We start from the raw sequence: 17,724 nt of genomic DNA, 5'->3' as shown, positions 1-17,724 counted from the left end.
CAAGTAGCATCAGAGGAGCAAGAAAGCTGACGTTTCGAGTCTGGACCCTTCTTCAGAAGGAACTGATTTTTTCTGAAGAAGGGTCCAGACCCGAAACGTCAGGTTTCCTGCTCGGCCTGCTGTGTTCATCCAGCTCCACACCTTGTTATCCCTCTTTAGCAAGTATATCCTTTCCTATGCAAGGAGATGAAAAATACATGCAATACTACCAAGGCCCTGCACAACTGCAGTTACACATCTCTACTTCTGAACTCAAATCCTCTTGAAGTGAAGCCCAATAAGTTCATTTTCCTTCCTACTTGCTTGCTGCACCTGCTTTTCAATTTCATTGTCTGGCGTACTAGGACACCTAGACCTCTCTGTACATCAACACTGAATAGAGAGACTGTACCTGGAGTACAGTGTGCAGTACTGGTTAATGGGTTGGAACCAGTTTAGAGATATTTTACTAGACTAACACCCAAATGAGTTGATTGCCTTATAAGGATAAGCTAGACAGGCTAGGCATCTCTGTTCTGGAGGTTAGAAGTGTTAGAAATGACTTAATTGAAGTAAGAAAGATCCTGAGGGGGCTTGACCGGGTGGACGTCAAAAAGATATTTCCTGTTGAGAGAATCTAGAACTTGGGATCAAAGTTTAAAAATAAGGAGTCGCCCGTTTAAATCAGAGATTAGGAAGTATTTTCTTCCCTTCAGAGGGTTGTGTGTCTTTGGGATTCACTTCCTCAGCAGCAGAGGATGCAGAATCTTAGAATATTTTTAAGGCACAGATAGACTGATTGTTGATTACCAAAGGGATGAAATAAATCGGGGATATGCGGGCAAGTAAAGTTGAAGTTATAATTAAATCAGCCATGTTTTTATTGAATGGCAGAGCATTATCAAAGGACTAAATGGCCTACTCTTGTTGTTTATTTGTATTTCCAAATTTGTTACCATTTAACTAGTCTTTTGTTTTTGACATACGTGTATACTTTCGCATTTAGCCATGTTGCACTGCTTCTGTCGTGTTGTCTACCCACTCACTCAACTTACCTAAATCACCTTGAAGTTTCTGTGCATCCTCCTCACAACTCTCAATCCCACCCAGCTTTGTGCCATCAGCAAACTTGGAAATGTTGCATTTGGTTCCCTCATCCAGGGAGACCCTGCTCAGTTTGGCCTCTTACTATCTGTTCTTATTTTACTAGTTATTTGTCCTCAATTTATTTTCCCCTTCTTTATTTTATTTTCATCTTTCGCTGAATTTTAAAAACTTTCCCTATTCTCTGTTTACCACATTGTTGTTTTATTTCCTGTCAACTTGATACTTTCTTCAATTTCCCTGGTCATGGTTCTAAGCAAAACTTAGAAAGAAAACTCATTAAAAAATTGTCAGCTACAAATTAATAGTGGAACATGCTGGTTCTTCAACTGAACCGCTGAAAGGGTGGCAAACACATAGGGTGCTACGCTGCACAAAGGTTGAAAAAACAACTGATGCGGCAATTTAAAAACAACTAAACCCTGGTCATGCTTTGACATCTCTGGTTTTGTAGAAACACAGTAAAATGGGGCACCTGTGATCATCTGCACCACAAATTCATGAGAAATATTATTCTAGTGCTTAAAGTTCTTTGCTTTTCCTATTCTCTTTGCCCACCCCATATTGCATTTTCATCCCAGATCTTCTGGTTATTGTAGTAACATAGGCAGGAGGTGCACAGCAAGACCATGTGAAAGTCGTCTTGAAGCTGATTCTGTGGGAATTGCAAAGGAAGTTGAGGCCTCCAATGGGCAATTACCCAGCATCTACAATCCTCCAAAAAAGTTCCAATGTCACGTTAGAGCTAGAGAATTCAGATGGATCAGACACACCTGGCTTAATAGCTATCCAGGAAAAGTTTGACAACTTAAAATCCGCTCTAACTCATGGATAACTGTTAAGCAGATCCTTGCAACTCACCATTTAGACTTGATATTTCCCACCTCTTAGCCCAACTCCCTTGACCTATCTTGCGAACATCTCTCTGGAATTGAGGCATCCATCTCCGCAAACTCCTCCCTCTCAACCTGACCTAACTCTACTAACACTTCCCCCTCAGCTTGGTATACAAGGGTAGTGCAGGAAATGGTGTTCAAGTGGAAGATCAGCTATGACCTAATTGAATGGAAAAGCAGGCTTCAGGGGCTAAGTGACCTATTCCTGCTATTTTGTACTACATGTTAAGTTTGCCATCCTAACAAATCCACAACTCCCTCTAACCTAAATTGCCCTAAAATCCCTCACCCACTTACTTGTTGCACTACCCACCTTCCTGGCTTAGAGCAAAATACATACAACAATAAATGAGTTTTTTTAAAACAATGAGTATTGTTGGACAGATCTGTTGCAACTATAATCAAAAATTCTGGCACGAAAGGGATGAAAGGTTTCTGGTGCAGGGCAACAGGGGATGCTAATACAGCAACAATCAAAAGATCGGTCTAAGAATGGTGCAAATGGCAATTTCAGAATCAATATCAACAGCAAATCTCTGAAAAAGTCAGGTCGTTGAATTTAACAATTTCAGATCATAGTCAATGTTGTGCTCTAAAGTAACAAACAATTGAAGAATTAGGTGCTGTTGACTGGGTTCCATCGTGTTTCTATTGAACAATATAAAAATGAGACCAGTTAGGTGGGAATCAGGAGTTAAATTATAACAACAGAAAACCAACCGTTCAGGATCACACGTGGACTAATTGGGCGACTGCTCTGCAGCGCAACACCAATTTACATTTGACCTCTCCACTATTAAAGACACCCCATTGTAAACAGTGATTACATTATACTAAATAAAAGTACATCTCTGTAACACTTGGGAGGAGTGCTTGGAGTTGTGGATAACAGGAAGGGAATAGGGTAAATATGCAGGGCTTGCATTATCTGTATTTGTGTGAAAGCAGAGACCGTGATTGATGAATGGATGAGAATAGTCCCTTCAGAATGCTCAAAGGAGAGTTTGGGAAGATATATTTGGTGGTGGCATTACACTGAAAGTGATGGAAATTACAGACATAATATTTTGAATATTGTGGTTCATGGGATTGGGAAATGAGGCCAAAAAGGAGCTCTATTGTGTTCCTGGAAGAGACACAGGAAGTAAGAGCAAAAGCAGGAAATGAGACAGGGCTAAGAGACCTGTCAGCCATGACACAGGGAACAGTCTGAGCTAAAGGAAATCATACTGGGAGCAATGGCATGATAAGTAGTATCAGTTTGACTATACTAGGATTTTGTTGATCTAGCTGAATTTTAATAATGCTTCAAGCACCCAGTACTTAGTTTTCTGTACATTCTGTTGAATTTCTCGGAATTCACATCAGAAATATACTTGAAAAAGACTTTTGCAACATCTAACTCATATTTTGGTTAAACTGTGCAGGAGACAATTTAACCATCCTGCTGTTACTCAATTACCACTTCGGCCAAAGCGGGAGGAAAATGTGTTCCTAACATAACTTGGTCAGTCATACTAAGATACACAGATTAGACAAGTTTATTTGACTCATTTACTGTAAAATGAATGATACAGCATTGAGTTCATAAATAAACCGCAAAATAAAAATGAATGCGGAGCCAAAAGCAGAGAGACGTTAAGTAGTGTAAGTAAAGATTTGGACAAATAGCTGAGTTTCACAATCAATCTTAAAGGAAAGAGAGAAATAAAAGAGGTGGAGAGTCTATCATTGCAATTAGAGTATTCAGCGTAGAAGGTTAAAAGCTTAGCTGCCAATTTTGAAATAAAACATTACGAAAATACACATTCGGCTAAGTCAAAGGAATCGAGAGTTCATTGTACCTTTACAACATCATTCTCAGACAGGGATACGGAAATAGAGATAGGAGAAGAGGATTTGTTGAACTAGGCACAAGGATGAAAATTTAAAATTTAAGGTGTTGGGATGGGAAGCAAAACTGAATATCCAGAGAATAGCTTTGGATGAGCTTAGGGTTGGACAGCACTCCTCAACCACCTGAGGGTTTGTCAGAACCCTTTGTTGAAACTATCAGTGATAATGACATATTCAGTCTAGAAAATCTAATAAGAACCATCTACCTTCACAATTTATTTTAAAACTTTCAAATTATAACACTGCATATCTTGCGATATGTTAGCATTTTATTTAAAAGCAAAATTGAAAGCAATAAAATGCCTTTGGGCAAGCGTGTCCTGTTCTAAATTTAATTACCGAGTGCTATACGGTATTTTCAAAACCTAACGTATAGTGTAGATTTTTCCAAAGGTTTATTCATTCAGTTAGAAAAATTAAAATTTTCATTAAAATAATTCTTCAAATCTGTGGGAAAAGCCACTGTGCTAAAAGATCCAGATCTGTACTTTTCTATGATACATTAACAGGCCAAAATTTGTGGAAAAAACACTACATTTTGCAACAATATATTAGATCAGAGTAACAAAACAGAAGTTGCCAGAGAAACTCAGCAGATTTGATAGCATCTGCGAAAGACGAAATCAGAATTAACATTTTGGGTCATGTGACTCTTCCTCAGGACCTAAAACGTTAACTCTGATTTTGTCTTCACAGATGCTGCCAGACCTGCTGAGCTTTTCCAGCAACTTCTGGTTTTGTTCCTAATTTACAGCATCCGCAGTTCTTTCAGTTTTTATTTAAGATCTGAGCAAATTGCTCCCTAAGTGCCCCCAATACAGTTTTGCCATATGTTTAGCCAGTTCAAGACACTGATTGCTGGCTCTGTTTTCCAACTTCATGATTTTACTGAAGTATTTTTCCACAGCAGCTGTGAATCCAATTATTCTCATTTTCAAGGGACTTTCACACAACTTAAAGCAAATGCAACATTCGTCAATGCCAACCAAATAAATACAAGCATTTAATCAAGACTTGGTTGTCTGAACTGCCTTTTTATTATGCGATATTAAGAAATTAGTACTTATTTGAGGTAGGGTGCATTGTAAACAGATCACTTAACTGGCATTAATAGTTTATAATAACACCTCACATAGTCATAGTCATAAAGTCATACAGCATGGGAAAAGACCTTTCAGTCCAACCAATCCATGCCAAACATAATCCCAAATTAAACTAGTCCTACCTGCCTGCTCCTGGCCATATCCTTCCAAACCTTTCCTATTCATGTATCTACCCAAATGTCTTTTAAACATTGTAATTGTACCCGTATCTACTACTTCCTCTGGAAGTTCATTCCACGCACGAACCACCCTCTGTGTAAAAAATATGCCTCATGCCTTTTTTAAATCTCTTTACTCTCATCTTAAAAATGTGCCCCCTAGTCTTGAAATCCCACATCATGGACAATGTGAAAAATTTTGCATTTTTTTCCACATTATTTAACTGTTTTTTCAGAGGTCCCAAACACAGGAACAAAATCAGAAGTTGCTGGAAAAGCTCAAGAGGTCTGGCAACATCTGTGAAGAAAAATCAGAGTTAACGTTTTGGGTCCGGTGACCCTTCCTCAAATGTTCTAAGCTGACCAGTGGGAAATGATGGTCCTTCCCAAAGCGTGTCTTCTCTACGTTAACTGAGTTGTGTTTATCATTTAAACAGCTGTCTCTCATATTGTGTTAATGCTCTGCTGTGAAACTGTAGTACCTAGGAACATAAAAAACAGGAGCAGACCATTCTGCCTATCAAGACTGCTCCACCATTCAACTAGTTCATGATTGAGCTTCTACCCGAATACAATTTTCCTGCATACTCTATTTCCTTTGATATCTTTAACATCTAGAAATCCATTCATCTGTCTTAGAAACATACAATAACTAACCTTCCTCAGCTCTCTGAGGTAGAGAATTCCAATGATTCAGCACTCTCAATGAAAAGCATTCTCCGCATCTTAAAAGGCTTACCCTCTTATTGTCTTGTGAACCTTTGTTGCAATCCTTGTACGGCAAGTCTAATCTTCCTTAGATACAATAAAACAAAGAACTGCAGATTCCGAACATCTGAAACAGAGGCAGAAACTGCTGGAGAAATTCAACAAATCAGGCAGCATCTGCAGAGAGGAAGTAGAATTAATGGTTCAAGTCCAGTGACCCTTCGTCTGAACAGAACCTTCTTTACATCAGGTGACCAAAACTGGACACAATACACCAGCTGAATCCCACCAAGGTTCTATACAATTGCCGCAAAATTTGTTTACTCCAGTATAAATATCCTCTTGCAACAAAAAAAAAAGCATACCATGTTCCTTCCTAATTGTTGGCTGCAACTGTATGCTAGCTTTCAGTGACTGAAGAACAAGGACATCAAGGTTCCTTTACACATCAACACTTTCCATCTCTTAAGAAATATTTCTTGTTTTTCCTATGAAAGTAAGGAACATCAAAATTTTGCACATTATATTCCATTAAACCATGTTTTTGCCCATGTCTAAATCCCCTTAAAGGCTCTTTTCAACTTCTCAAGTCAATTCCCACTCAGTTTTCTGCAAATCAACAAGCTACAAAATCTTATTCTGGTCCCATATCAAAAACAGTGATATGGAAATCGTGAATAGCTTAGGGCCAAGCATTAATCCTTGCAGTAGCCCACAAGGCACAGCCTGCCAGCTGGAAAATAACCCGTTTATTCCTACTTTCTCTTTTTTGTCATTAACAAATTTTTAACCCATGCCATATGTGATCCAGTCGTCCTTCTCTGTGGGATCCTATCAACCACTTCCAAAAATTCAAATACATTACACCCACTTGGTTCTACCTTATCTATTCTGATCGCTATGTGCTCAAAATGTTCAGTGAATTTGTAAAACATGATTTGTCTCTTAATAAATCCATTCTGACCGCCCAATTTGAGCAGAATTTTCTAAAATTTCAGTGATCACATCCTTTATAATAGATTCTAGCATTTTCCCTACTACTGATGTCAGGCTAACAAGTAAATAGTTTCCCACTTTCTCAAATAGTGTGGCTTACAGTTGCAAACTTGTAGGAGCTGTTCTAGAATCTATGAAATTTTGGAAAGTTGACCAATATGTCAGATATCTCCACAGCCAACTCTTCTTACACTTTGGAGTGTCGATCATCAGATTCAGGATGCATCAATTTTCAGCCCCATTACTTCCTCCAGTACTACTTTTCACACGAATAATAAATACTTTCAGTTCCTCATTCTGACTAGTCTCTCGGTTTGCTAATATTTCCAATGGGCTTTCTGTACCTTCCTCCCGGAGGAAGAATGTAAGCCATTTCCTTAGTTCCCATTAACATTTTCCTGTCTGTCTGTAATGGACCAACATTTGTCTGTGCTAATCTTTTCTTCTTTTTAACATGCCAAACAAGTTTTTACAAGACTCTTTTCTTTCTTGTTTGCTTACATATTCTATTTTAATTCTCCTTTTCTGAATTATAAATTAATCCAAATCCTCAAGTTTATTTTTTAACAGCTTCATAAGCTTCTTCCTTCATTTGATCTACCACAATCACTAACTTTTCTTATTAGCTGTAGTTGGACCACTTTTAATCCTAGGTTTGTCTCTCAAAGCGATGTAAGTTGTTGTAAACCATGTATTAATTTTCTAAATGCTAGCCGTTGCCACCTATCACTGTTCTTTTAAATGTAGTCTCCTAATCTACTACAGCCAAATTTGTCCCTCATACTTTTTCATTTCCTTCATTTAGATTAAATTTTGGAAGCAAATTTTGGATGGAATGACGTCACTTTCATTTTTGATGTAAAATTCCTTCACTCTGTGTTACTCTTCCCTGAAGGTTCGATTAGAATGTCACGTTTAAATTATCTCATCCTCTGTGTACAATTTTAGATTATCAATCTCCAAATCCTATGATAGATAGTAACAGATGGTTTGTTTCTGGTTAGGCAGAACCATGGGGTGCAACAGCCTCTCAATATTCAAAAACTCCACAAGCATGCTCTTGCCATTATCATGTGTCATTCTTGCTCCTAGGGACTATCATCCAATTAAGTTTATCCAACATATATCTAGATTGAAGTCTGCCATAATTTCAGTTTACATGGACCATGGACTGCCTAAATATCAAGATTCTCCTCTCTACTTTTACTTTTGTTTCTTTCACTTTTTAAAAATTTTAATGTACTGACGTTCTGTGGAGGAGAGGAATTTTCACAGTGTAGAGGAGTCAAGCCAATGCAGTGCGAGTGAGCCCAACATGGCAGAGAGTGACGTCCCCTGGAATCTGCAGCAGTGATGAGAACAGGCAGCTTGAAGTGGTGAGGACAGCAGGCAGTCCCAAATAGTGTTCGGCACAGACCGGAGGCAAGGCAGGCACGGTCTGTTTGAAGGACTGTAATGCAGAGCTTTTTGTTTCTTTATTTTTCTAATTTGTTCCTAAGATTTTGTACCTGGTATCTTGTACCTAAGATAGCGCCATAAGAGTTGACTTTGTCAACTTTTCACTGCACTCATTTGAGTACATGTGACAATAAACCTAATTCTAATGCTTCCTTAGTTCAGTGTAAGAGTAAAGAGCAAAGTAGGAGGTTCGACACCTGCTTGGTTGCAGAGTTGCTGGAAAGATGACAATGTTTAGCTATCAGTTCTCCTTTGGCCTCCCACTGTCACTTTGTCAGGGTTTACTCCCTTAGCCTTCAAGTGCTGCTATTTACCCATAGCTGTCAAGTTGATTCTTGAGTGCTAGGGGATGTCCATTCATTGGTGAGTCTATCCACTGCATGACTAGAGTCTGAATCTCCTTCATGTTTTTCTGAAGCTTTAGCATGAAGAGGCACAGCCAAAGACTTGTCAAGGGAGAGGCTGTGTACTCACAGGCAAAGACCTACAACATTTGGTTCTCTTTTTCACATTGCTGTTAGTGACGTAGATCAGAAATAAAAAGCAAAAAGGCAAACAAAAGCTGGAAGCAAGCTAACTCTATGCTCACTATATAATTGTTTTTTATTCATTTGTGACTGGCCAGTATTTATTGTCCATCCCTAGCTGCCGTTGGGAAGGCGTTGGTGAGCTGACTTCTTGAACTGATGCAGTTCACATGCTGTGGGTTGACCCACAATGCCCTTAGGGAGGGAATTCCAGGATTTTGACCCAGCAACAATGAAGGAATGCCAATAAATTTCTAAGTCAGGATGGTGAGTGGCTTGGAGGGGAACTTGCAGGTAGTGGTGGTGTTCCCATGTATCTGTTGCCTTTGTCCTTCTCAAAGTGGTTGTGAGTTTGGAAGGTGCTGTCTGAGGATCGTTAGTGAATTTCTGCAGTACATCTTGTAGATAGTACCCACTGCTGCTACTGAGTGTCAGTGACGGAGGGAGTGGGTGTTTATGGTTGTGTGCAAAAGAAACAGGCTGTATTATCCTGGATGGTGTCAAGCTTCTTGAGTGTTGTTGGAGCTGCATCCATCCAGGCAAGTGGGGAGTATTCCATCACATTTCTGACTTGTGCATTGTAGATGATGGACACGCTTTGGGGAGTCCGGAGGTGAGTTACTCGCCACAGTATTCCTGGATTCTGACATACTCTTGTAGTCAGTGCTTATGTGATGAACCCAGTTGAGTTTCAGGTCAATGGTAAGCCCTGGGATTTTGGTATAGTGTTGGATTAAGTGTTGGTAACACCACTAAATGTCAAGGGGTGGTGGTTAGATTGGGTCTTATTGGTGATGGTCACAGCCTGGCATTTGTGTGCCACAAATATTATTCGCCACTTGCCAGCCCAAGCTTGTACATTATGCAGCTCTTGTTGTATTTGGGCATGGACTGCTTCAGTATCTGAGGAGTCGTAAAGGGTGTTGAATGTTGTGCAATCAGCAGCAAACAAACCCACTTCTGACCTTATGACAGAGGGAAGGTCATTGATGAAACAGCTGAAGCTGGTTGGGCCCAGGACACTACTCTGAGGAACTCCTGTGGAGGTGTTCTGGAGCCGAGACGACTGACCTCCAACAACCATGGCCATCTTCCCATGTGCAAAGTGTGACTCCAACCAGCGGACAGTTTTCCCCCCTGATACCTATTAATTCCAGTTTTGCTAGGGCTCCTTGATGCCACATTCAGTTGAATGCAGCCTCGATGTCAAGAGCTGTCACTCTCATTTCGTCTTTGGAATTCAGCTCTTCTGTCCATGTTTGAACCAAAGCTGAAATGAGGTCAGCAGCTAAATGGCCCCGGCAGAAGCCAAACTGGCCATCACTGAGCAAGTTATTGCTGAGCAGATCTTGCTGGATAACACTATTGATGACACCTTCCATCATTTTACTGATGATGCTTGTAATTCAGCTTAAAATTCAGAATGCAGGTATTTAAAGAGACACCACAGAAATCATCACATGAAGAGGAGACAGGATCGAGAAAATGAAGACTGTCCTTTCAAACATGTCAGGTACAATGAAGTTACCCTTTGAAACGTTTCCCTTAGAGATTCATCTCCACATACAAGATTTTGCAGAGTGAAAACATCAATTAAGTAACTACTCTGTCATTTGGATTCCAAAACAGCTGTATAGATAATATATGTAATCAACAGACATTTAATAGAATTGGACCACCGTTTTGCTGTGCAGCACAATAAACAGGAACAAAGACAGGCTACTATAAAAAGCAATGTAGCATCCAGATAGATTCAGTTTTGTTACCTCTGGCCACTTCCGTTAAACAGAGTTTTAAGACCATTTTTATGTCCGGGAAGAAGTATGACCAAATTGCAGTAATCGGCAAGAAAGATACTGAAATAAAATTGAATTTCAACACCTAATTTCAGATTGGTGGAGGAGCAAATGGGCACTACAGAATCAGATGCACATTAAATATCCTGCCTAACTTTTCCTGTACTGTATAACTGACACCAATTCACTATGGCCATTTCACCGCTTTGACATCTTCCCTTGGACATCTTTAAGAATATGATTTCTTCAATATGCCTTTAGAATCTGCTGGTAGAACAACACCAACCTAAACTGCACTGGAACTTACTCCAGCTGGATGGCTTGGTTCTGTTCTATAGCTTTAAATACAAAATAAAGTATATGCAGCCGCTCCAGAATACTCTGACCTTTCAGTTTGTTGACAGTTTCAGAAATTGCAGCCATGAGCTTCTGACCTCATTTCCTTGGTATCATGTGATTATACAGCAGATGTGATGAGGCATACTGTTAGCAGGGATGACGCAAGATAACCAGTCTGAGACTTCTAAAATTTAGAATGTTTGTGTGGAAACAAAAGTGTAATAATGGTTCCAAGCAAAGAATAAATTAATCGAACTTTTGTTTCTTTTGAAACTTTTCAGTATCAAAACAGATAAAAATAAATGATTTGTGAAATGCTTTTTTTTCAATTATGCAGGGAAATAACTCAATGCATCAAAATAGGGCCAACCCAAATAGGATTCAAGTTGGCAAAATTCACCTCTCATCTTTGCAGCGTTTCTCCTCAGTAAATTCTACTTGACCAGGATTCCTATATCATTCCAAAAGCAAGGAGGCACCTGCCCATTAGGTCCAATTAACAGGCTGCAAATGTTACATCTATGAAGTAGCCCTCGTAAAAGGTTGAAACATCGTTCTGAAGTCTGAATAATGCAAACACATAAAAAGTTTGCAAAGTCCACAAGTTTTTCAAGAATTCAGGTTAAAAGATTATTTCACAGAATTCTGCTAACGTTATAGTCTTACTGTAGCAAACAATTAAACCAGCTCTGCTTTCTCTTAGCAATCTTTTTTTTCTTCCAGGTCATTTTACTTAAACTGTTTCTGTAACAAAGGAGTGATTTACAAACTGTAAGTCAGCCAACACAATTACTGGAAGAGACAAGCTACAGGGGCTGTTGAATTGCCTTTCTTGTTACAGTATTTACAAAACTTGCTTTTAGCTTACAAAAGCTGCTGACCGTGATAAAGTATGTATGCTGCAATCAGCAATCCCATCATGCAGCAGAATAAAGCTGAATATTGTAAACAGCTGTCAGACAATATGTAGCTATTTGTCAGCTGACAGTGCAGTCATGTGCATAGTGATAAAAATAAACCGTCGATAACATTGAAAAAAAAGTGAGGTTTCAAAGCTAATTAGATTTTGCTGAATTCATTTTCAACAAGTCAACAGAATGAAACAATTTAACTTTTTAGAATAAAGCAGCTCAGACTTGCAATAAGGCAAACCAATGCTATTACAAACAAAGAGTTCGATTTTATTCACGTGGCACAGGTTTGGCTTGACAGACAAACAAACATTTCTGAAGAAGCTGTTTAATGAGAAACCTGAAACCATACCAGAACCTTTCAATAATTAAAATGTCTCAGAAAATGCTATCTTCATGGAACCATGTATGAAAAGATGGGGTTAATTGTTCTGAAACTCAATTAGGCATGCTTACAAAATTAAAATCTGTTGATATCTTCTGCTGGATAATGAACCATCCCTTGTAGAATAGTGTCATAAAATAATATTAGGATACTCCCATTATTTAAGAGAATTCTACACTTTCCCCCATCACATTTATATTAATGTGCAGCATTTCTTTTCTATCCTGAAGCAGGAGACCTCTTCTTTGATACAATTCCATAAGTTCTAACTTGTTCCAATTAGCTCCAACATTAACTAGCAATAAGCTATTTCTACATAAATGGCATCAGGTTTGAGTTTGTCCCATTATTGCAATAGCTCTTCCAACAAGTTTAACAAATAAGCAATCAAAAGGAGCTGATGGTAGTCCTGTGCTTGACAGGAAACAGGCCAATTTAAAAACCTATACTGTCACTTCACATTAAACCTAGTCGCGCAGAACAACTCAGTTTTTCATGATCATTGAGCAGTGGTACTGGAGGTGCAGAGGTGGCAGAAAGTTAGAACATTCCAGGTTCAATTCTCATTCTTTGTTATATTATGTCAGCTGATCTGCAAACCCTTCTGAAATATGCACCCAAATCAATAAGATTATGACTGAAATGACACCAAGTCATAACTGCGGTGATCATATATATACACATTCAGAAGAAAGGACAGTATCCAAATGAATTGTACCTCAACAGAAGGTGATCCCTTCAGGCATAATGAGAATACTGCACAAAAGTAAGTAGCAGATGGGAGTTATAATTAGCTGACTAGTTTCAATGGACATCAGGTTTGCTATGAACTGTTACATCCTTTAACATAGATGTTGCAAATTCAGAACAAACTATAATATGAACCTTCAAATTGAATGGCTATTTGTTTCATATCTGAACATAAAACCCTACAGTACAACATATGATTAAATAAAACCCCAAAAAGAACTATATATCCAATTTTCTTCAAACTACTGCCATTTAGCAATACACAATTCATAAAAAAAAGTTGTAACTACTGCCATTTTGGGCCATTTCTACTCTTCAACACTGATCACAACTCTAAGGTATTCAACTCTACACAAATTGTGTTTTCACAATATTTTGAGCAAATCTTTACTTAATTTCTTGTATGGTTCTTGTTATACTTGCTGTAAATTCAAATTATTCAAAACAACAATACTGCTACAAATAACTTATGCTCTTCATGCTAAAATTAAAATTCTCAGTGCATGTATTCATCTGTGTATCAGAAGTCTGGCTTCTGCGTAACTGCAGCATTACTAACCAGGAGGCAGAACCAGAATTCACTGTCCTTTTAGCAAAAGATGCCAGTAACTGTACGTTGCCAAATCATCTACCTCATTGATGAATTTTCAAAGATGAGCCATAATGATCACTGAATCTTCCTGTTCATACACTCCACACTTCCATTTCATGCCAATGTATCTCTCCTAACATTCCCCAAAGCAATGCTACACGTGATCTGCTCATGACATGCTAACATCTCAGTTGTGAAAATTTAATGTATTCTTAAGATTCAAAAAAAGAACTCAACCTTTAAATACACTTTTAAATTGCCAAGGCTTGAATTTCATGACAAGCAGATTCTGATGCTATTAGAGTCAAAATCAGTTAAACCTATATGAGGACATTATGGCCCAAAGTGACTGTGGCCCTCCTACTGGAATGCATCTCTAGGGGAAGGTGATGCTTAGCTGTTTTGGAGGCATCATGAGTAACCTTGCAACCTCAGGGTCAGTTGGAAGTGGTTCCACTTCCTATGCCAGGGAGTTTAGCAGTTATAAGACGTCAAAACAGACAACTTCTGTGCTTGTAGCGAATAGCAGCTTTTTTGTTGTAAAAGTGTTTTATTGTCCTCCTCAGAATTGCAAAAGGCACAGATCCAAAATGATTCAAAAGACCCCCCCCCAAAACAAAAACCATTTCACAGAAAACACAAAAGCTCCCAAGAATAATTTCTCTTGGCAACATACTAACCACAGAATGCTGAATATATGGCCCTCACATAGATTATTCAAACAACACACTTCGTGGAAGACATTATTTTTTCCTTAATTGCATATAATTTACATGCATCCAGCAAACAAAAAAGTACTGCATTTATGTAGCACCTTTCACTACCTCAAGATGTCCCATGGAGTTTAGAGGCAGTGAATTACCTTTAAAGTGTCGTCATGGCCACGATGTCGCAAAACAAACATGTAACCGTATTTAGTGGACTAACCACCTGGAAATGGGAGCACCGTTGAGACAGTGGGGATACAGCAGAATGTATTTTTGTGTACCTTCTTGCTCCAGAAAAGACTAAAGTCTTGCTTTACATCTGGCGTATATGCATTACCATATTGACATTACCACGGTCAATGCGTAACAAATAAAAGACCAAACACACAGTGAAGCCTACTGTTTATGAACTCTTAGTGCTTACGTAGATCAGAGAATAAATGAATGTTGTTTTTTGAAGGAAAAAAGCCATTCAGGCCAACCACATAAAAAGACATACAAGTCCCAAAAGTATATTCAGTAACCATTTAAATGCACTTCAAAAGCAACAGAACAGTGCCTCTCAGCCAGTTTCATGAGCAGCAAGTGATATCACTAGCTGCCACTATATATAACATTTACCACTTCTGTTTTGCAAGAGGAAGTATATTTTATATTAAGAATAATCTCATTGTGTTATTATCAGTAGAAACACTACAGTCAAAATTGCACCCTATGCAATCTTGATCACTATGTATTCAAGAATAATCAGGCAACTAATTTTCAAAGGAAATAAAATTCATTATAAAGAAAAGTCACTTATATGAAGTTATATTCTGAAGCAAAGCATACTGAACCATTCTTAAGTGTTAAATTGTATTTTGTCCCAATTCTCCACAGAAGATATCAATATAGTTCCATACAAGACAACATAAAAATATAAAGATGTTATTTAACACAAATCCACTGATTTTGTGAACACAACATTGGTTCACTGAACTTTATAAAACCTGAGACAATTACTGATCAACTGAATAACATTGCAAACAGTAAAATAAAATGCACTATATGGTGAAATTCATTTAAAATCTAAAATGACTAAGTACGTGTTCCTTACGGGCTTAAGACAGCTGCACTGAAAGATAGTGATTATTCAGTGTAGAACTAGAATCTTGTTACTTCAGGCAGCTAAAATTAGAACACAGTTAAACTAACACTTCCTTGTTGCCATGTGATGTGAAATAAATTCCAACGCATCAAAGATCTAATAGAACATATTTGTCTTCTTGGATTCTAACTCCCAAATTGGTTAAGAAATATCAATCAACTGCAAACAACACATGACTTCCATAAAACTGAAATATTAATCCTTTTGTTAGTTTCTCTTTAACCATGTATAATTTACATAGATAAATATTAGTTGTGATCAATGACCCCGCCTATTATTTTGTTTTAATCAATGTGGATTTGTTCTGACTATGAAAAGTGGGTCATTTTTCTGCCCGGCATTAAAATTTGAACAATTCAAACATTTTGAAGACAACTAAGCTGTCCATTCCATTTCAGATTCTTCCTCTTAATCAGCATTCATTCCTGAACACCATCTGTGAAATTCCTTGGCATGTTTTCTATCTTAAAGCAGCTTTATAAATTCAAGCTGTCAACTAAGTAGCTTTACTAGGTTTTCACACTTGGAAATTTCATCTTATGTTAATGCACATGTTCTAACTTTAAGAAGAGTATTTATTGTGATAAATTGTAACTTGGAATTTGTAACTTCCCCCCTGGAACTTTTATTATAATAAATTGTTGTTGGCTTATTTAGATTGTCATTTTAGATAGTTCGAACTACATATTGGCCCAAATGCTTATTTTAGTAAATACAGTCAGATTATAACCTAAAATCAGAGGACATAGAACTAGTGATTATATACAGCTCAGAAATTATACAACTTGTAAAATAATGGAAATATGCTATTATCAATAGGATTTCAAACATCTAATCTTAAACAAGTGTGATACTATTTTCTCAGTTTTGTCATCAAACAGTCAGTATAACCAGAGCAATGTATTTTGCAATTCTGCATGATTCCTCCAGTAGTCTCCAAATAAGACCAATTCACGTGCAGGTATGTCCAGATTCAAAGTGGTGATTAAACTATATTAAATGTTAAAGTCACAACATTAAGGGCCCATAAGAAACTTCAGCTCTACGCTACTTTCCAATAAAATGTATTAACAGTTTGTTAGCAATACAATCAAGGTGTTTATGTACAAAAGCGCAGTTCCTTGACTGTGAAGCAGAATGTCAACCCAAATGTATATTTGTTACAGGAGTTTTACATTCAAGTATATAGTTGCATGCATTTTTAACATTGTGTTTTATTTTAAATTTAAACTCTTCAATCTGAACTTCTTTGGGGTATGTTTTATTATTATTTCCTGATCAAACATAATTGTATGGGATCAATTTTATCTGACACTTAAACATGCGAGGGCATAATTACACTCTATGTTCAAGTTTTTAAAAAGCCTAAAGTGCGATCCAAAAATAAACACAATCCACTTACTGTCATAACAAGTTCAAAAGGATGTTTGTAAACCCTGACGGGTGACTGGTATTTCTGTACCATGACTGCGTTTGCATCAAAGGCACCTAAAACAAACAGGAGATGGGAGGAGAAAGAGAGACATCTGGTTAAGAAATTGCAAGGGCTTGTTTCCTGTGCTGCCGATCAAAACAAAAACAAATCTGCGCTCGCACGGATCGAAAGGCTAGGAGTTGAAGTCAGACCGTCACAAGTTCAGCGCCTGGGAGACTGAAGAGGGAATTAATCCTTTTACCTGTGTCCACTCCAAAGTTGTCAGAAACTCGGGCACCTCAAGGGCGGTGGGCCGAAGGAGGACACAGCCGCCTCCTCGGTGAACTAGGAACCGCTCTCACTTGATTCTGCGAGGCCCCTGTTCTTCCAGACACCACCCCCAACCCCCCCGCCCCCGGCCCCGGCCCCCGGCCCCCGGTAAACAGCAGCCTCTCCTCCTCTACCCCGTCACCCTTCACTTAACAGCCGGAAACCGGGAGGCAGCGACACCGAGGCCTCGATACTAGATCTTCAACTTCCCCCCACAGCCCCGGCCCGGGAACTTCCACCGCTTCTGATCGTCCGCCAACTCTCACAAGTTTCCCTGTCTGTCCGCAGACTGACTGACTGACTGACGGCTCCGGCTTCAGCTCCGCCCCCGGCCCCGGCCCCGGCAAGGCCGAGCTCACTGCGCCTGCGCACCGCCCCTTCAAGCCGGTGTGTGACGTTCAGTGAGGGAGTCACGTCAGAGCCAGGGCCAGAAAACGAGCAAGACTTAACACAGGTATTAGTCACTACTGGGAACAGATGTTACTCACTGCCTGGGAAACAGATATTACACTGACCGGTCAATAAATA

Source organism: Rhincodon typus, chromosome 23, assembly GCF_021869965.1.
Source record: "Rhincodon typus isolate 14 chromosome 23, sRhiTyp1.1, whole genome shotgun sequence".
NCBI classification, from domain to species: domain Eukaryota; kingdom Metazoa; phylum Chordata; class Chondrichthyes; order Orectolobiformes; family Rhincodontidae; genus Rhincodon; species Rhincodon typus.
The sequence above is the reverse complement of the archived record's forward strand: the minus strand, read 5'-3'. Positions refer to the sequence as shown.